Raw genomic sequence first — 22072 nt, forward strand, 5'->3', positions numbered from 1 at the left:
CCTCTATCCTCCCAAAGAACTACAGGCAGCTAAGGAATGCTGAGAGTGGGAGAAAGTTTTCTCAAGGGAAGAGCACACCAGCTGGTTATCTAACACCAAATGGTCAGCCCTGAAAACATACACATAAGCAACATTATACAGATGAAACAGGTTATATTTAGGAATGCATATGTGTATGCATGGATATATTTGCATGCATACATATATGCATGTATCAGTAATTAATGAAAAAGAGGTCATTAATTTGAAAAAGAGCAAGGAGGGGTATATGAGGGAGTTTGAAGGGAGAAAAAGGAAGAGGGAAATGATGTAATTATTCTATTATGTCAAAATAAAATAAATAATAACAAAAGAATTACAAGTCTACAGAGCGGTGAAATCGGCCTATAGTAGTTAACATTTGGTCTTGAGACCTTTCCTCAAGTACTGGATGCCATGTGATTAAACCAAAGGAAAATTTGTATTTCCCCCTAAAGATTCCATTTCCCAAGCCCAAGCAGCATTCATCATCCCTCTACTGTCTCAATACTTTGCATGTATCTCTATTTAGTAACGTATTTTCCTACCTCCACCAACAATTTCTGTGGGGATTCTCAGAGGAAAAAAAAAATTGTCTAATTTGTCTTCACACCAGCATGTCACCAACAGAGAGCCTGGCACCATGGTGAGGATTTGCTTAATCAATTAGTTACTAATGAGATAAGCTGGAGTGCCAGTTTACACTGTTTAAGTGTAATCTGCTCCTCCCTGAGCTCCCACAGATCTGAGTTAATGTATTTATAGCTTATGATAACCAAATCATACGTTGTAAGTTCCCCACTCCAGCTTTCTCTTCCCTTTAAACTTCTAAGCACTCCAAGGACAGAGACTCCAAATTACTCATCTTTTGTTTCTCTGTCATGAACGAATGTGGAAGACATTATGCTAAGAAAATAACCCAAGCACGGAAGGACTGGATATCATTTATATAAGGAATACAAAGTAGTCAACAGAAACAAAAATGAAGAGTAGTTGTTACCTGTAGTTCTGGAAGGAGAAAACAGGAGGATAATAGTCAAAGGATGCAGAGATTCACATGCACAAGATGAAACTACTTTACAGTATAGTGGCTATGGTTAGCAATATTCTGTTGTACACTAAACACTTTAAATTTGTTAGGAAATTAGATCTTATGTTAAATGTTCTAATCACAAAATAAATTAGTAAATAAAGAAGAGAAGGAATGGAAGCAATTGATTTGCTTATAGTTTTGACAATGGTGATGGTCTCACAAGCGCAGAGTACCTCCTGACTCATCAAGTCGTGTACATTCAACACTCTCAGCTTCTAATCACACAATTGTATCTCTGTAGCACGATGTTTAAAAGAAAACAACTTGGAAGTCGTTCCTTCAGTCTTTATAGGAAAAAAAACCAACTGATCAAATTGAAAGTCGATGAACTTTGTCATCGCCATCAGAACGGTTTCAATAGACACACGAGTACAGAAATGGCCAACTAAAAAGGTAAAATAAACACATGTAGACTACTCAGTTAAAGAGAAGTCAGAACAAGAAGTTAAGACTAACCAGAGAAATAAGTGAAGAGCTATCTTATATAAAAATAAAAGTGACTGCCGTTTATTAAGTCAAACTCTGCCAAGAACTATACAAGTGTGTATGTTACATAATCATGTGTATATGTGTGTAATATTGGGAGGGAGAGAGAGAGAGGGAGAGAGAGAGAGCTCCAAAGTAAGTTTTCTTTATTCCCATTTTGCAGATGAGAAAAACTGAAGCTTATGGTGTAGAAGGGACTTGCCTAGAGTCCCACAGTTAGCACATGGCAAAGTTGGATTCAAATTCTAAAAACCTTGGGGTTTTTTGCTTTATCAAGACATTCTCTCCAAGGGCCACATTGGTTCTAAATAACATGTATTAAAAAATATAGATTTAAATAAGTATAAAACTGACATCACACCAAACGCCCAAAGCATAGGATAGAACCAGATTTACCTCTAATTTCCCCCAACTGCCTGACATTCACTCCTCTGTTTCCCTAGCTGGTGGCCATGAGACTCTCAGCGGACATATGATTGAGGATCCAAAGTCTCACTGGCTTTGAGTTCTCATGTTTCTGTACAGTTGACATTCTGTGACAGTCAACACCTGAAATCCAACCTGCACTTAATCATTAAGTGTTTATTTTTCATTTCAGCCATATGTATGAAGCATTCATTAACATGTAAAGCCTGATGAATGATGCAATAACGAATTACAATTATCACTTTAATAAATCCTTACAACTGTAAAGTGCTCTGCTCTTAACCAGAAGATTCTCACATACATCATCACCCTTAATCCTCACACACCAGGGAAAGGTGACTTATCATGCTTTACTTAAGAAGCATATACACTCCAGTTACACAGCCAGTATTTGGGCAACTGAAATTTGAACACAGAGCTTCTGATCAGAAATATATGTATCTTCCTCTGGTTTCCAAGAAGGTGCCATTCATTAAAAGAGACAGAAAAATAACGTCAATGAGAGGTGAGGAAAGTGGTTTCAGAGAGGAAGAAAGTCTTAGGGAAGACAAAGCAGATGCTAACTGAATTAAGAAGGTTCAAAACTGGGTGCTTTCCTCTCTCCCCTTTCCAAAACTCTTTCCCAGTGATCTGGTAGCCTTGTATAACGGACATCTAAGCCCAGGGGAAAGACCTTCTCTGTAGGAGATGCAAACACTGATCCGGTGTTAAGCACAAGTGATGTAGCTCATAGAGAACATGAAAGAACCGTAAAGAGCATCTTAGATTGAGAGGACCTGAGAAGTAGATCAGGACTTCCCAATAAATGAGAAACGCAAAGTCTGTCTTTAAAACTGGTTCCTGTAATGACCAAAGATCAAGTGCTAATTGACGTTGGGGAATTAGTGTATTCATAAGATACAGCTTGCATATGGTCCACCCAAGCCTTGATAAGGGAATAGCCATGTGTCAAGAGTGTTTACTGTACTCTGAACACATCTCTGTATACCATCAGGCCAACACGGGCTGCTTTTGCACCTGATGGCTATGTGGGGACGAGATGGTAGGAATAAAAGGTGAAAACATCCCCCACTCAGTTTCATCTCTCTTCCTCTTTGAACTTGCGCATCTGAGGGTATATTGTTTTCTGTTTTCCAGTTTGACTGTGCTGAGTCTTTGGTACTATGACACTAAATACACTAAGTGATATAAAATCAATATTCTCTGTAATTGATTATGGCTTATCTATTTCTAATTCTGAATTATAATGTTAACCCAAGAACCAGAAAATATAAATGATTTTGGTGGGTTGGCATGGCTTCTTAACCGCCTTACCTCACAGATTACAAATAGTAGACTGAGGTAGTAATAATGGAATCCGTTTGATTAGCAGTAGCAAGTGTCAGGAATGGGGGCATAGGGTGAACTCCACTCCTTGCTTTTTGTCAGCAATACTGTCTCTTGTCAGAGAACCTATGACTTCCCTCTTCGACCTGTCTTTAATTTTGGACCTTAACAAACTACAGTGTAATGACTTCTCACACTCTTTGCCAAAGACTCGGAAAAGTTGCTTAGCTCATCCAAGAGGAAGCATTATAAAGAAAGGGGAGGTAGATAAGGAAAAAAAAAAAAACATGCCCCTTTGCTTTTCATCACCAATGATGCTTATGTCTGTTTTCCTCTATCTGGGTCAAGCCACCCTCTGCCCTCCCAGAGCTTCCTAATTCTGACCATGCGTTGAGACTTGTCATATTGTCTATCCTATCTTTGAAGCTTTCTTTGATCATTTCATCAGCACAAACTTCTACCTGTGGAAAACTAAACAGAAAAAAAATACAGCTAGTCAGTGAATCTTTGAATATGACTGCCTCTAATTAATGCCACTGGTCTTTTCCCTGCTGTTAGTATTAGATAAATTTGAGTCATAAATTGTGTGGCAGGAAAAGGGTATGGAGTAAAATAACAGAATTCGAAGTAAAAGCACTTAGGTTTGAATCAGAGATCTAGCACAGAGTAGCAATGTTGATTAAGAATTGATTGAAAGTAACAATGGAACTGTGTTAACATAAAGACTGATTTTCCTCATATAACCAAGAATCCTGGACTGCTACCTCTGTTCACAGATGTCGTCATGGCCCCAGGCTTCTTCTGTCTAGTTGTTCTTCCTGAATGTGCCTGGCATTCATTCTCCTCCCTGTAGCCTCAAGGTTTCAAGGTGCCAGCTGAACTTCTAGATATTACCTTCAGTCCTAAACACAAAAGAATGGGAAAGAAAATGGTAATTAAGAAAAATAGGATGCTCCAGATGATGCGATCTGTTTGTAATCAAAAGAAAGAAAAAGAAGGAAAGAAAGAAAAAGAGAAAGAGAGAACTTTTTCCAGAAGCCACACCAGCTGACTTCCAATTGTATGTATGCTATTGACCAGAGCTGTGTTTAATGACTCCATTAGCTGGAAGAGAGCTAAGGAAAAGAGGGTGGAGGAAGTTAATTAACCTCCTTTAAACCTCAATTTCCAAATCTTCAAGACGAGAGAAACAATGTCTGCCTTGTAGAGGAGAATTAGTGACTCTCTCACAGTAAGCGGCATATACCAGGTACTCATCCAGCTATTTAAAAATGAGTAAAAGAATAAAAGTATAGTGTAATCACCAACTCCTTTCCCATTATCTCATCACAAAGAAATACCAGTTTTTCTGGTGTTTACTTTGAGCTAAGCCCTATGAATACAAGAATAATTAAAACTTGATTGTTGTAATCAAAGAAGTAACAGTCAAGAGGAAAGCCACATAGGGGGACATAGAAGTTTGATGAGACACAACAATTTGCCAGAAAGACAAATGTGCACAGGGAAATTGGAATACAGAGCAAAAAGAAGAAGAGTACCTGTTGGACTTAAGGGAAGCTTCCTGGAAGAAGTGATAAACCACAATAACACAAAGAACTTGTAGTAAATAACAGAGAAGAACACATAAATTTAAGAATCAGAGTCATTTTGATTTGCATTTCCCTGATGACTAAGGATGTTGAACAATTCCTTAAATGTCTTTCGACCATTTGAGATTCTTCTGTTGAGAATTCTCTGTTTAGCTCTGTAGCCCATTTTTTAATTGGATTGTTTGGTATTTTGATGTCTAGTTTCTTGAATTCTTTATTTCTTTTAAAGATCAGCTTTCTGTCAGATGAGGGGTTGGTGAAGATCTTTTCCCATTCTGTAGGCTGTCATTTTGTCTTATTTACAGTGTCCCTTGCCTTACAGAAGCTTCTCAGTTTCAGGAGGTCCCATTTATTAATTGTTGCTCTCAGTGTCTGTGCTACTGGTGTTATATTTAGGAAGTGATCTCCGGTGCCAATGCATTCAAGGCTACTTTCTACTTTCTCTTCTAACAGGTTCAGTGTAACTCGATTTATGTCGAGGTCTTGATCCACTTGGACTTAAGTTTTGTGCATGGTTAAATTGGGATTCATTTGCAATCTTCTACATGTTGACATGCAGTTATGCCAGCACTATTTGTTGAAGATGCTTTCTTTTTTCCATTGTACAGTTTTGGCTTAGGATGATCCCAGATTAGACTACTAGCAATAGTGGAGAGGGTGCCTGGGATGGCTTACCCCAGTAATCAGATTGGTGGATATCCTAACTGTCATTATAGAGCCTTCATCCGGTAACTGAGGGAAGCAGATGCAGAGATCCACAGCCAAGCACCAGGCCAAGCTCCAGGAGTCCTGTCAAAGAGAGGGAAGAGGGATTCTATGAGCAAGGGGCATTAAGATCATGATGGGAAAATCTACAGAAACAACTGAACCAAGACAGTAGGAACTTATGAACTTTAGACCAACAGCTGTGGAGCCTGCATGGGACTGGACTAGGCCCTTTGCATAAGCAAGACAGTTGTGTAGCTTGCTCTTCTTAAGGGGCCCCTGGTAGTGGGATCAGGATCTATCCCTGGTGCATGAGCTGGCTTTTTTGTGCCCATTACCTGTGGTGGGACACTTTGTCCAGCCTTGATGCAGGGGGAGGAGCTTAGACCTGCCTCTACTGAATGTACCAGGCTCTGCTGACTCCCCACGGGAGGCCTTATCTTTTTGGAAGAGGGAATGAGGGAGGAATGCCAGGGGGAGCGGTAGGAGGGAAGAGAGAGGGATCTGTGGTTGGTATGTAAAATGAATAAAAAATTTCTTAATATAGAAAAAATTAGGAATCAGGGCCAGTAAGACAGCTCATCAGTCCAAGGCTTCTGCTACCAAGCCTAATGATCAGAGTTCCATCATGGTAGACGGAGGGAACCAACTCAGCCAGCTGTTCTCTGATCTCCACACATGTGCCATGGGACTTGTGTGTCTATACACACATAAATAAGTAAACGTCATTAAGGAATTTAAGGGGGGATCAGCATATACAAACAGCAGGGTACAAAAAAACACTGATTAGGTTTGTCACAAAGTACATACAGCTGAAGAGAGCTGGCAGGCACTAAAGAGTTCATACTATCATATAAGCCTTCTCTTTCGTGGAGTGTATCAAGCAGCTTCCTTCTGATGGAAGAATATAGGAAAAATGACAGAAGACCACTTCCATGATGAGGATATGACTGTGGCTTTCATCTTACAAATCATCTTCCTCCTGATGGATATTCTCAAGTGGAAGAGAGTTCACAAGGCAAAGAACTAAAAACAGCCCACACTCAAGAGTAAGAAATGAAGAACCACCCCTTTACTCAATAGTCCTTTAAGAATTAAACAAAAATTTCCACAACTGAGTTATCTCAGAAGTGGGCCAGTTGCTGCTGAATCTGAAAAGACCACCTGATACCTTGAGTGTAGCCTGGAAAAAAACCATGCTAAGCCATAATTGGATTTCTAGCTCAAAAACAAAATGGGGTGATAGATAGTTTATTCAAAGACTCTGGGGTTTTGAGGGGAGCATTAAACAGAAACCAGTATATAATGTACTCTTATCAAGGATCTACTGGCACCTCACTGTTCAATTGCATTTATCTAAGAAATCTAATTGATCAAATTGATTGTTGTCTTCAAAGATAATGCCTGCTCTGGATGGTCATCTATAAACCAGCATTCCCATGAAGTCACTACAGTTTCACCCTCTCCAGAAATGCCCTCCCCACTCCTCTCTACCTTAACGCATGTTAACTCCTAAATGGTCCACTTTGATGTCCATGACTTCTGAGCTGCTTTCTCTAATCGTCTAGTGTTACAAATGTTCTCTGGTTTGCATTTGTCACTTAATTCCTTAGTGGACTTTACACAGTTTAGAAGTTTAGTTCTTTTACCTGATGCTTATGCTCCAGTTTGTGTGATCTGATCTATCCAAACCTTTCAAAGATATTGGAAACTGCTTTTGAACAATTATGTATTTCCTCTTGCACCCCTCCCCTCGAGATTGTGACAATATTGATTTTTTTTTAGAATTGTTCAGATATATAATCACAATGAGACGACTTCTAGCATGTATCAATTCAAATAATACTTCTAAAATATTGATAGCATTTCTGTTAAAAGCATCATGGAAATTTTTAAAAATGATTCTTTTTTTTCAAATATTCCAGCAGGAAAATTGATAAGTTGCTCCACTTGACCTAAGTAGAAGGCTAATTAAAATAATAAATTATCCCAGTTGGCTTCACTAGAAGACTTAAATTGTAGGCTGTTTGTGAGAAGCACAAGACACAAGTGAGGTAGTGTCATTGTTGTTTTCCCTGGGAGACAGACAAGATGGAACGTGATATGTGGAATTTTATTAAGTGTCACTTTAGGAACAAGTCATGTGGCAAAGAAAAGAAAAATAGGCAACAGTAGGCACCAAGATACAGTGTAGGTCCTGAAATAGACTCAGAAAACATGGAAAACCCCAGACTTAGCAAGGATCTGAAAGCACTCTCATGATGAGGTAGGACGGCCAGTCCTATACACCTTGTCTTGTTCATTCTTGGAAGGTTGATACAGCAAAAGAGATATAAATTTGTATTCTCCAGCCAAAGCTGTCTTGAAGGGATGGCAGGTGAAAGACACTAAATGACAACTCTTCCTGTAATTGGGGCAGGAAAGATATCCCAGAAAGGGGACCCAGGCATCAGGGTCCATTAAACACATGAAAAAACCATGGTTACAGAGCTGTGTTGGCAATAATGGCTGGGCAGATAAAGAGGGAGGACTCTAACTAGATGTAGGTAGGAAGGACATTGCTTTTCAGTGAGGCCTTATTTCTTGTGTTATAAGATGGAAGAACCTGGTTCAAAGGGATAAGCTAATGGTGATAGAAAATGATAATATATCAAAGTGAGGGTGATATTCTTTTCTTCCCTCTATTATTTACTTTTATATTTCAGTCATAAGAGTTGATTAAGATATATTTAGTCTCCAGGACTTTACTGTTATATATACAAAAGAAAATTTTGTCTTCTTCATTTAGAGCTATATAAATCATATCATTAGCTGCTGGGTAATTGAAATAAACATTTAAAATTGAAAGCCCAGGGCTGGTGAGATGACTTAAAGTCCAGTAAAGTGCTTGACATACACATATGAAGATTTTAATTCAGATCCCAAGCACCCATATAAAATCTGGCTATACATGTCTATAATCCCAATATTGGTGAACAGAGGGATTTAGAGACTATTGACCAGCCACTCTAACCAAATCAGTGAGCTCCAGATTCAGTGAGAAACCCTGTCTCAAAAACATATGGTAGAGAGCCATTTAAACCTGATATCTACACTTAGCTTCCACCAGCATACACACACACACACACACACACACACACACACACACACGCACACGCACACGCACACGCACACGCACACGCATATGCACATGTAGATACACTACATAAACAACAAAAGAATAAGCCATAAAAAGTCCTAAGATACTTGAATATTACTTTCTGCTTAACTTGAATATGTACAGGTAAATATCATATATATATATATATATATATATATATATATATATATATATATATTTAAGGTAACAATAACTTTTCCTACATGCTGTGCAAATGCAGCTCATTCCTGGTGTGGAGCAAGAGAAAAGGCACAGATGTTTCTCACATAATTATATTAGATAATTAACAGAGCCAGATCTAGTGGGCCCCAGGAGCTTGTCAACTCATTACACAAATAAGAAAACCCAAATTGATACACCCACAGCCTGGGAGTTTACATATAGGATTCCAGTTTGAGACATCTCAAGTTGCAAAGACTCTTTTTGAGTGTTTTTTTTTCTCTCTCCTTTGAAGTGTCTGCTACCAAAGACGATTAACACATAGCTTATTGGACTGAAAACTAAATAAATCAATATTGCTTTCTTTAAACCCAGAGAACTCTCAAGGAACAGTTTTTACAAGACGTATTTATCTTTAATAATCTTCAATGAACAGATTTTTACAGTTGATCCACAAAGGGTCAGGGGAGGGTGGAGAAACTCGCTTTGTGGTTAACCTTTCATGGGCCTTTATTAGTTGTTGGTATTTTGTGTTATTTGTTTCCTCTGTGGTTAAAATGAAAAGCAGCATTATAAGCAAGATCTATCTGTGGCTTTCACTCCCAGAGCACTGGAGGAATGCAAATGAAGGAGTATTAACAGAAGAACACCGTTGCAAATTCTTGCAATTCTCCATAGATTCATCTAATCCAGTCTGGTCTGTGATAAAAAGAATACTGATTGCTAAAGAGAATCTTTCATATGAGACTATGCAGTGTTCACCCTTTAGAGAGTTTAGTGATTATGTAAGTCTCTGATTCTATATCAAGGGGTTTGAATATTTGCTGCACAGCAACAAAATACCAAGTTGGCTGTTTGCTGCACATATTAGACCTTGCATGCTCACTCTCCAGAAGGAGAAGTTGTGAGAGAAAAATTTCAATGTATTTTGGGAATTTCGGGCTATGGCAGTCAAACTAAAATAAAACATAAAACTTACATATTCCAATGGAGGTGATGACTGAACCTTCTCCAGAGTTGCTGCAAACAGGAAAAAAATAAAAATAAAAAAGAGCCAGGGAGTCATCCCTCTTCATGATTGGCACATTAGGATTTGCATGAGTTCTTGGTCAATGTAAAGTGATACCTCTGAGAAATTGCAAGTTTATTCCACCAAAGCTGCCATTAGTGTGGACATTTCAGATGCTTGCTTTCCACCATTTTTTTTAGTGTGGCTCACATGCACTTGGATAGCTCCTGTGAGATGGCTTCCTATGCTCTGAGATGAACTTCTTTCCTGTGGTTATTCAACTCTTGTGAAATTGTCAAAATCACTCAGAACTGAGTCTGAGCCAAACTTGGTAAACAACAGGGGTCACTGGTAGGCTATCATTGATTGTGAGGACTAAGTGCTGACGTTCTCATAATCAAGCCAAAAAGGTAACAGAACCAGAGGAATGTAGAAACAACCTAGACAAGAAAGAAAGGCTAGCAAGTATTTTGGAAGAAGAAGAATGAATACAAGTTCAAGTAAGTCTGTCATAGTCATCTGGTCTAGTTTTTTTACAAACTTAGCAACATATGTAATGAACAATGATGAGCTGAGTCTTCAATCAGGGCCTAAGGATTCTGGTTGGATCCATAGTGGAAGAGGGTTACCACATTACAAAGGGTTGTGGGCAAAGACAAGACAAAAATCAACATGGCATCTCTGAGGGAAAGAGGACAGCTAGAACCTTGTATCTGGTCTCTTCTTGGGAATCGATATTCCTCATTAGTTGAATCTGTATCCTTCCACAATAAAATACTACATGGCTAAGGCTGGCACACACACACACCCCAACACCTATTTGCTGTAATACAGTGAATTTTTTGGCTGCCTATTAGAGAGTCAGCAGGGAAAAAAAGTAAATGGGGCTCTTGCAGCCAATCAACTAAATATATTTAGGACAAATAAACCAAGACTTTCACCTTGATACAGAAGACAAACAATATGGGAAATAAAGGATCAAGGGGGATTAAGTATATGTGAAAAGGAATCATCTGCCTATAATAGACATGGGGAAAACAAATAGAAAATCTGTTGCCAAGATTACATAAAGATTATATTGGAAATTGTGGGATGAAAGAAGGGATAAGAAGGAAGCAGCACAGCAGTAATCTAGGTCCCAGGAGACAGGATTCTAAGCTGGTGATGGGGAAGATCCTATTGTTAAAGATTAGTAGAGCTAAGACAGAGATAGTGTGGGGAATCAGGACAAACATGGGCTGTTTGGGGCCTGCCCTGGCTGTAGAACTCTTGGGTGTGCTGGGGCAATAAAGGCAATAGACGGATGATGAGGGTAGAGGGAAGAAAGGGGATCTCTAGTAAGGTCACACTTTAGTGAGGTCAGGTCTTAGCACAGCCAGATGCACAGGCTGAGAGAGGGTCTTCCTTCACCTATCTACAGTGTGTGTGTCTCAGAGAGCTCTTGTGGATACATCCATCTCTGCCCACCTGACAGTGGCTCCAGGAGTTAAGGGTCTAAATGATCAGCATTTCCCTTTCTCACTGAAGGACCTCACCCTAATCAAGCATCTATGTCCTGTCTCTCCTCAATTGTCTCAGTTTAATAGGAGCTAAGCTACTGATTAAGAGCATCACCAGTGTCTAATACTCAGCACAAGAGAACAGACTTTGTCAGTGTCCTGAACTAACTCTTAGACTTACGCCCATGGATATTCAGTCAGCCTACATCATCTCTCTGTCTGAGGGTTTTCCCAGTAAGCAACACACATGACCAATCCATGGAGAAGGCCAGAGGTTCAGGGGAATTAACCCCTAGGAAAAATACCTAACTCTAGAGGGATTCAAGTTGGTGGGCAAACATCCCAACCTTCTTGAACCCTCAAAATCTAGTGTGGATGCTGTAGAGTTTGTCAGTGGGTTTTGTACTGACTGGTTTTGTGTGTCAACTTGGCACAAGCCTAATTTGAGGAGATGCCTCAATGAAATCCAGCTGTAAGGCATTTTTCTCATTTAGTGATCAATGGGGGAGGGCCCAGCCCATGGTTGGTGATGCCATCCCTGGGCTGTTGGTCCTGGGTTCTATAAGAAGGTGGGCTGAGCAATCCATAGAAAGCAGGACAGTAAGCAGCTCCCCTCCATAGCCTCTGTATCAGCTCCTTCCTCTGGGATCCTGTCCTGTTTGAGTTCCTGTCCTGAAGCCCTTCAGTGATAAATAGCCATGTTGAAGCATAAGCCAAATAAACCCTTTCCTCCCCAACTTGCTTTTTTGTCAGGGTGTTTTGACAACACAATAGAAACCAATCTATGACAGGTATCCAAGGAAGGGAACTGAATCCCAGTTGCCCATAATGACAGCCCACACAAAAGTGCTTATGCTGTCTTTTTCCCCCCTTCTACATCTTACTTCTGCATTCCTATCCCTTTGAGTGTTTTCTGGATGACTTTATCACGACGAATTCTATGAGGCATGATAATCTTCCACTAAGAGGCTACTTTTAGGAGAAATACAAATTATGACACATCATGTCAGCCATTAATGAAAAAAGAACAATAAAAACCTTCCGAGTGCTTCCAATAGCAGAGGTATTGCTTTATTTAATCCATATAGCATCCTATTGAGGTAGGCACTGTTAATATCCTTATTTTATGCATGAGGAAGGTGAGGCTCTGAGAAATAAAATAACTTGACTTAGGTAGTGGCAGATCTAGGGGTCAAATGCAGGCCCACCTGATCCCAAACCACTTCTCCATCTACTGCAGCACATTTCTAACTAGCAGTGTCTTGGCAGGACTGGCCTGGCCACGGTGTGGGGGGTGGATGAGAGGTGAAGACATCTGAGGACAGAGACGGATTCCAAGGCCTCTTCAATAAGCCACCAGGAGAGGACTTGGGAAACAGTGTTGGTCATATCATGAAAGTTTCCAGAAAAGAACTGAACACAAGGTTGGGAAGTCAGGAGTACCAAAAATCAGGTGACACATGTGGAGAGGAAGAGAAAGAATCAAATTGCTTTCTTCCTTTAAGAGGATGCTGGAGCGCTGACTCCACATGGGGACCACGTTTGTGCTGCCATCCCGAGGAACCCGGGTCCCACTAGGTACAGCCTTCAAATGAGCAAAGAGAGCATCACCTCACCACTACCAGTGACTGCCTGACCTTTGGTTAGATCTCCCACTGCACTGCTGGCATCTCTAAGTAAATCCTCAACAAGGCAAAGAATGAGGCAGGGCAACCGGGGCTTAAATTAGGAAACTCTGAAGTGTCAGTGACTCCCACCTGGGATCTGATTTCAAGCTCCCTTCTTGCCTCTGATCATGAATTGGGCCAATGTCAAGAGTGATGCAATCTCTCCTGAAAAAAAAAAATGATGATGAAAAAACTGGTACCAGCTTGCCCAGCAAACCCTCATAAGTCCTGAATTCTCAGGGTGTTGAAGAAGATCCAGGATTCCATACCCAAGGGCCGTGCCACATTAAAATTGACTCCAGTTCCCATTAATACTCAAATGAGATCCCAAGGCTCCTGAAGACAAGCAGTGTTAGCCTGGCTCTGTTAAGAATGAGCTGTGGGGCCTCAGCAAACCCACATCTGCTTCCTCATCTTTGAAATGATTGTGGGTTAAATCATATGATCTTAAAGGTCTCCACTAGAGACCAGCTGCTATGAATTTCTCAGCAACTATGCCAGGAAAACAGTCTCCCAGAGAGCAATTAATTAAACAATAACTATAGAATTAAAGGCGTGAACTGTGCTATTCATTAACCAACCACCCTAGAGAAACTTATCTCCAGCCATAGCAACCCATCTGTCACTCAAAAATAAGATGTAAAGCTTGCTGGGTGAGACAATTTGGGTATAAGACAGCATACAGTACTCACCACAGCATTGTCCCAAGAAGTACTTGGTGCTGACTCTTCAGACCATCTTGGATAATATGCAGAATATGGGATAGTAAGAAACGGAAGGTAAAGAATCAATCATGGGAAGCAGTTGTGGCCACATTCTGCTAAATAGTTGAGCTCTCAATGTGGGTCTGTGAAGGTTCTCATTCATTAAGAAATTCATCTGAGCCGGGCGGTGGTGGCGCACGCCTTTAATCCCAGCACTCGAGAGGCAGAGCCAGGCGGATCTCTGTGAGTTCGAGGCCAGCCTGGGCTACCAAGTGAGTTCCAGGAGAGGCACAAAGCTACACAGAGAAACCCTGTCTCAAAAAACCAAAAAAAAAAAAGAAAAAAAAAAAAAGAAATTCATCTGGCATTCAGTTTACAGCCTTCTACAAAATTCCAAACGAGATGTCAGTGTTCCTAAAGCCTCCATAGCGGTTCTTGGTGGGATCAACATCTGGCACTGCAGACCAGTTTCATGAAAAAACTGGCCAGTTGCAGGGCTATTCTTGGTGGAAGAGAGAAGTCACTTGATCAATATGTGTGTTTCAGTTACCTGAACATAACTGCACGTCAGTTATTAGAATGTAAGTATCATGTAACCTCAACTGGCCATCTCCTGTGACCAGGCAAGATGTCCAGTAGAGGGACTTGGACACCAACCCAGCCATGTAACCTTTGACCTATAGTCTGTCCAGCCTATAGGATGTACTGGGGCAAGAGTGGTATAAACATTGTGGGAGTGGCCAACCAATGATTGGTCTAGCCTGAGACCCATGCCATGAGGATGAGTCCACCCCTGACACTGCCTGGAGTGCCAGGAGGCTGGATAGCCCAGAGACCTAGAATAGAACTAAATATGACTGGGTTTAAAAAATATCAATGTAATGATGCCTAATGATATTCTGCTATACTCATAGATTGGTGCCTAGCTGACTGTCATCAGAGAGGCTTCATCTAACAACTGATGGAAACAGAAGCAGAGACTTACAGCCAAACATTAGGCCAAGCTCAGGAAATCTTGCTGAAGAGAGGGAGGAGGATTTTAGGAGCCAATGGGGTCAAAGACATCACAAGAAAATCCACGGGAAACTTGGGCTCATAGGCACTCACGGAGTCTGAACTGACAACCAAGGAGCCTGCATGGGACTGACCTAGGCCCTCTGCATATATGTTGCAGTTGTGTAACTCGGTCTTCTTGTGAGACTCCTAACAGTGGAAGCAGGGGCTGTTTCTAATTCTTTTGCTGGCTTTTAGGTCCCTACTGCTCATGCTGGATTGCTCTGCACAGCCTTAATACAAGGAGAAGTGCTTAGTCTTACTGCAACTTGATATGCCAAGTTCTTTGTTGATATCCATAGAAGGCTTGCCCTTTTCTGAACAGAAAAGGAGAAGTGGATTGGGGGGTGGGGCAGGTGGGAGATGGCAGGGAGGGAATGGGAGGGGAGGGGGTAAGGGAAACTGTGGTTAGGATGTAAAATAAATAACTTTCATATTTAAAAAAGAATATAAATATCAAGAGTGTGGATATATGGTTCAGTAGATAAGGACATTAGCTGCTCTTTATAAGACCAGAATTTGATTCCTACCACCTGTGACTCCAGCTTCAGGGACTCCAACACCTTCTAACTTACATAGGCACCCATATTTGTATACACCTACACACATGCACAAAAACAGAGGGGGCAGACAGAAAGAGAGAGAGAGAGAGAGAGAGAGAGAGAGAGAGAGAGAGAGAGAGAGGAATGAAAATTAAAATTTTATCCAGTTGACATGATAGTGTGGATGGAGAAAATCTCACAGGATCCTATCCCTGGATAAAGAGCTAAGGCAATTAATTACTGAGAGATGAGAAATCAGTCTTGTCTAGCAACAAACTTTCTGATAAGTTATCTCATCCTGAGTGGTCGGCTATTGTGGAATATTTGCTTAACTACGTAAAGATGTGTTGCATTTGCTTAATTATGTAAAGATTCATTGCATTTCAGAGATCATGACTAGGCCCCAGGTGGATCTCTGGGAGTCCAATTAGAGAGAATGAGGAGGGTTTATATGAGAGAGAATTGTTGAGACCAAGGTCGGATAAAGCACAGAGACAAATAATCAAACAAACGGAAACACATGAAATATGAACCAATGACTGAGGGGTCACCAACTGGATCAGGCCCTCTGAGTGGGTGAGACAGTTGATTGGCCTGATCTGTTTGGGAGGCATCCAGGCAGTGGGACTGGGTCCTGTGCTCATTGCACGAGTTGGCTGTTTGAAACCTGGGGCCTATGCAGGGTCGCTTGGCTCGGCCTGGGAGGAGGGGACTGGACCTACCTGGACTGAGTCCACCAGGTTGATCTCAGTCTGTGGGGAAGGCTTTGCCCTGGAGGAGATTGGAATGGGAGGCGGGCTGGGGGGAAGGTGAGGGGGGCGGGAGGGGGGAGAACAAGGGAATCTGTGCCTGTATGTAGAACTTAATTGTATTGCAAAATAAAAATTTTAAAAAAAAAAGATTCATTGCATTTGTTTAACTATATAAAGATGTGTTGCATTTGTTTAATTGTGTAAAGATGTGTTGCTGTTTTACCTTGCCTCCCTATGCCACCCAATTGGTCTAATAAAAAGCTGAATGGCCAATAGTGAGAGAGGAGGTATAGGTGGGATTTCTGGGCAGGAAGAGTAAGTAGGAGGAAAATTTTAGGGTCAAGCGAAGAAAGAAAAAGAGATGCCAGGGAGATGCCAGGAGCCACACAGATATACATGAAGGAAATAGAAAAGTAGGACATACAGAATGAAAGAAAGGTAAAATCCCCAAGGCAAAATGTAGATGAATAGAAACAGGTTAAATTAAGTTAAAAGAGCTAGTGGGACAAGCCTAAACTAAGGCTGGACATTCATAATTAATAGTAAATCTCCATGTCTTTATTTGGGAGCTGGTTGGTGGCCCAAAGAAAAAGCCAACTACAAATGGCACCCTGTGTGGGGCCCAAATTTCCACATAGAGCCTGAGAAAGCTTAAAAAATGGATACAGCTCCTTTAAGAGGCACTTCTGTGCAGAAGAGCACTTGAGCAGCTGGCCTGCTATGTAGAAATGGCAAGCTAAGTAAAAAATTCCTACCACCATGTGGGCACCAACTTCCTAGAGCTGGGGCAGTTAAACATAGCTCTCAGCCAGGCCCATGGGCTTAAAGTTCCATTCTCATGGAGGCAAGGAGGGAGTGGAACCAACCACCAGAGCTGAACTACTGAGAGTCTAGCTGCCACTTAACATTTTAAGGTTTGGCTCATGCAGTCAGAGAACACTACAGGTGCCCAATAAAATAGGTCCAGACAAAAAGAACCTTTAAAAAGGTTACAGTGTGCATAGGTGCTTAAGAAAGAAAAGAAAATGGCTATAGACAGTTACAGTAAAAAATAGTTGAAAAATAATTAAATTAAGTCTTCAAAGAAAGAGTCAAGTAATATTAAAAAGGCCACATAAAGGGGGAAATACACAGGGAGTCTGGATCCTGTATACTTTGTTGACTTTGAATTTTTTGAATGTTAATGAGCAAATGACAGCTGCTGAGAGACATTGGATTATAAAAGAGACTGCTGAATTAAACCAGCCTAGATACTTTATATATGTCTTAACTTTAAAATAGAATTCAGAGCATGTATTGAACTGGGAGAGAGGTTATACTTTTGTCTCTGTGGGAAATGAAAGGCTGCAGATTCCTTCAAAATTAATAGAGACCAGATTTGACTGGTAGAGACTCCCTGAAAATCTTGACTACAGACATATAGAAAAACCTAGAAAAACTACAAGACAGATTGTAGCTAGAGTTTTCCTGCCTGGCCCACGGTCAGGGCAAATCTCTCTCAGGCTGGAGAATTTCTCTCCAGCTCCCGCCACCAAGTCCCGCCAGTCCCAGAGCCCACTTATAAAATAAACACACAGACTCTTACATTATTTAAACTGCTTGGCCATTAGCTCAGGCCTGTTATTGTCTAGCTCTTACTCTTATATTTAGCCCATTTCTATTAATCTTTACTTTGCCACATGGCTCATGGCTTACTGGTACCTTACATCTTCCTTGTCCTGATGGCGGCTGGCAGTATCTCTCTCTCTGCCTTCCACTTCCCAGAATTCTTTTCCTTGTCCCGCCTATACTTCCTGCCTAGCCAATGGCCAATCAGTGATTTATTTACTGACCAATCAGCAACCCACTTGACATACAGACCATCCCACAGCAACAGATGATGCATATGCTGATCCCTTGACATGGGAACAGCTCTGAGACTGGATGAGACACAACAAATCTTGTTGGTTACAGAGTCTTTGTGCCCTATTGTTACATGTCATCCCTTCATATGGCCTGGATAGAGGTTTGATTGTATAGTCCAAACAAACTTATAAAGTTAACAGTCTTTTACCTGCTCAAACATAAAACAAAAAAAATCACCTTTGGCTGGCTTGTGAACAACACAGTCTATACTTGGGTTAATGCATATACTTGTTACCTTTGAAAGTTTGTGTGTTTTCAGAGCAAGGGTACCAGACACCAATGAAAATGGGTGTCCAATGTAATCCAGCCTTTCAGAGTGCCTCTGTTGCAGTTTCATCAGAGTTATTCATCAGAGTTATTCATTTACAATTCATTCAAGGCTTCTGGTTGAGATGGTCCAGCCTCACAGACTATTCTAGCCAAGACTTCAGATAATCCTTGCACTTTTCCATTGCACAGAGACTGAACAACAAAAGTTACAGCTAGTTTTCTTAGGACTTGACCATTGTCTCAATTTTCTCAGGGTCCCTTGGGGATGCTGTCACCCTCATATAACAGGAAGCAGTCTAGAGAACACAATTCCTCCATTCCCAAGAGGTGGGGTGGGTGGTTTCTGGTCATTCAGTGAGTTTTGGATATTTGTCATCATTTAGTGGTTATATAAGAATATCGGATAAAAAGAAGCTATTCATCTCAAATATTTTACAATGGTATGTATTTTTTTTTTGGTTTTTTCAAGACAGGATTTCTCTGTGTAGCTTTGTGCTTTTCCTGGAACTCACTTGGTAGTCCAGGCTGGCCTCGAACTCACAGAGATCCACCTGGCTCTACCTCCCAAGTGCTGGGATTAAAGGCGTGCACCACCACTGCCCGGCTATGGTATGGATTTTTGTATATTGATATAAATGTAAGGATTTTTTGTTATACCATATATATATGTTCCTACTCTTGTTTAAGGTATTGTATCTATGCAGTTCATTTAAAAATGTAGTATAAAGTTCTAGTCCTTGAAAGCTATTATTACAAACTATGTAGGATAATTAAAAAGTGCAGGTTGATAGTCATCTACAACAATCAAACTTGTAGTCATATTAGGTATGTTTTCAAAATTAAACAGATATATTTTAGATAACTAGGTAATCTTCAAATGCTTCAGAGGCCTACAAGATGTTTAATAACCTAAGGCTTTTCATGGCAGTAAGAAATGTCTGCTCCTGGCAGCACCAATCTACTTCATAAAATGATGATGGACATCAAAGAACCTCCATATGGAGTATGCTCTCATTGTAGCAAAGCTAGCCAATTGGGGAAGAAACTGCCTTTGCCTCGACTGCTGACAATATACTGTACAAACTAGACAAGCAGGACACAGAGGATTAAGACTGCTGAACTTTGTCAAGACAAGGCGGGACAGTTCTTCAAAATTCCTGCTTCACAGAAAGGTTTGTCAGATATTCTGAGCCTGTACACTGAAGATGGATTCCCAACATTGCAGAGGAACCTTAGGTGACTGTCCAGGCAGCTAGATGTCTTTGTGAATTCTATAGTTTTGGAAGTTGCTCTGCACTTCCTGTTCATTCAGGTAGTAGTATATCCTTCTCATGTCTATGATGGAGTTGAAGATGAAATAGTTATAGTTTTCCTTGTTACCAAATTCAAAAAAGAAACTTACTTAAGAGGTATAAAGTGCATAAGGTTGAGAGACATAAAAGGTTAAATTGTTTGTCTAAGAAATGTTTTGAGGTCTAAGAAGATAATTTGGAGTTGGTAATACAATTAGGATAGAAAGTTAATTAGGTACACAACTTTGGCTCACCAAAATAGGATAGATAATGAAGTACTTTCTCTGAATTTACCAAATACAAATGGATTGGATATTGTAAATGTAGTTTTTACTTATTAATTGTTCTTATTGTATATAGTCTTAGTATGTTAAAGCTAAACCTTTTTTTTATTTAGACAAAAAGGGGGAAATGTTGCAGAATATTTATTCAACTATTTAAAAATGTGTTTAATTTGTTTAACTATGTAAAGATGTGTTGCATTTGTTTGATTATATAAAGATGCATTACTGTTTTACCTTGCCTCCCTAAGGCACCTGATTGGTCGAATAAAAAGCTGAATTGCCAATAGCAAGGGAAGAGGTATAGATGGGATTTCTGGGCAGGAAAAGTAAGTAGGAGGAGGAATTTAGGCTCGAGGGAAGAAAGAAAAAGAGATGCCATGGAGATGCCAGGGGCCAAACAGACAGACACGGAGGAAGCAGGAAAGTAAGACATACAGAATGAAAGAAAGGTAAAGAACTCTGAGGCAAAATGTAGATGAATAGAAACAGGTTAAAAGAGCTAGTGGGACAAGCCTAGGTTAAAGCCAAGCATTCATAATTAATAAGTCTCTGTGTTTTTATTTGGAAGCTGGTTGGTGGCCCAAAGAAAAAGCCAACTATAGTCAGCTCTAAATACATATGCATATATGGACTCAGCAGACTATGTTTATATATTTGTACAGATGTGAGTGCATGTAACAATAATTGAAGAAGAGGTCATGAATTTGAGAGGAAATGGGGCAATGTGGAAGACATTGATGGGGGAGAGGAAGGGGGTGAGAATGATTTAATACAGTATTCATGTAAGAAATTCTCCAAAATCCTTTTTTAAATTTTTATTTTAAAATTTTCTAAAAAGGTATCTGGTCCAATGAGTACGATTCAGATGTAACTGTCCATTGGTAATATTCTAAGTCAGATGGCTGACTATGCTTGAATAATGTATCTATTATAGAACAGGATCCCAGCCAGTGGCAAATCTGCTGAGGAGGGAACCTGGCAACATCTATGTAGGAAAGATGTCAATAATCTTGCTGTGTATGGCAGACGAAAGGAAGGGGATCCAATCCCAGCAGTGTGACTGGAGTGAAAGCCAAGACTCTAGGCTTTTCAGACACAACAAATGAGAGATGACAGGTAAAGGGGGGCTCTCAAGTAAGCATCACAGCAGTAGGATAGTTGCTGCTGACCCTGCTGGTATCTTGCCAGCCCCCATGGGTACATATGGTTAAAATGGAATGAATTGTTGTTTAGTAGTTTTTATGTGAGATTGAAAATGATAGTTCATTTATGGCTTACATCCTCATTTTGGATACATAATCATCTCTTACATACTATGAACTTTATTGGATATTTAACTTACAGCACTTCAGCTATCACAGAATTATAAATAGTGACTACCATCTACTGAGCGTGTATCATATCCTGAATTCTGCTAAGTATCGTAGTGTCTTTTGCAAATCTTGAAACAAAGCTATAAAGGTGAGAACTGCATTAATTAACTTAAACACTAGAGATAATCAACTTGAAAGGAGGGAAGGTTTATTTTAGGTCAATTTCAGAAGTTGTAGTCCATGGTCACTTGGCCTGGTCACCCTGGGTCTATGGGGAGGCAACAGATCATGACATGGTAATATGGTGAGCAACCTGTTCTTGTGGAAGTCAGGAAGCAAGAGAAAAGAAATCAAAATTCTATAACCCCCTTCCAAAGCAGGCCCACAGTGATCTAAGACTGACCACTGGATCCCACTTTTAAAGGCTCTATTGCCTTCCAATAGTGCCAAACTGAGAATCAAACCTTCAACACAAGAGCCTTTAAGAGACATTCCAAATGGAGAATGTAACATAAAACATTCTAATTATGTAAGATATATATATATAGATATATATAGATATATATATAGATATATAGATATACCTGGATTGTATGATTGTTTTGTTTGTCATCATAAAGAAAATAAGCACCAGGAGTTGGAGAGACAGCTCAGGAGTTAAGAGCACTTGTTGCTCTTACAGAAGACCTGTGATCAGTTCTCAGCCTGTACGTGACAACTCACAACCATCCGTAACTCCAGTTACAAGAGAGCCAATGCCCTATTCTGATCTCTGAGGGCACCAGACATGCACATGGTGTATGTACACACATATACATGT

The sequence above is a fragment of the Peromyscus eremicus genome, chromosome 20, assembly GCF_949786415.1.
Source record: "Peromyscus eremicus chromosome 20, PerEre_H2_v1, whole genome shotgun sequence".
NCBI classification, from domain to species: domain Eukaryota; kingdom Metazoa; phylum Chordata; class Mammalia; order Rodentia; family Cricetidae; genus Peromyscus; species Peromyscus eremicus.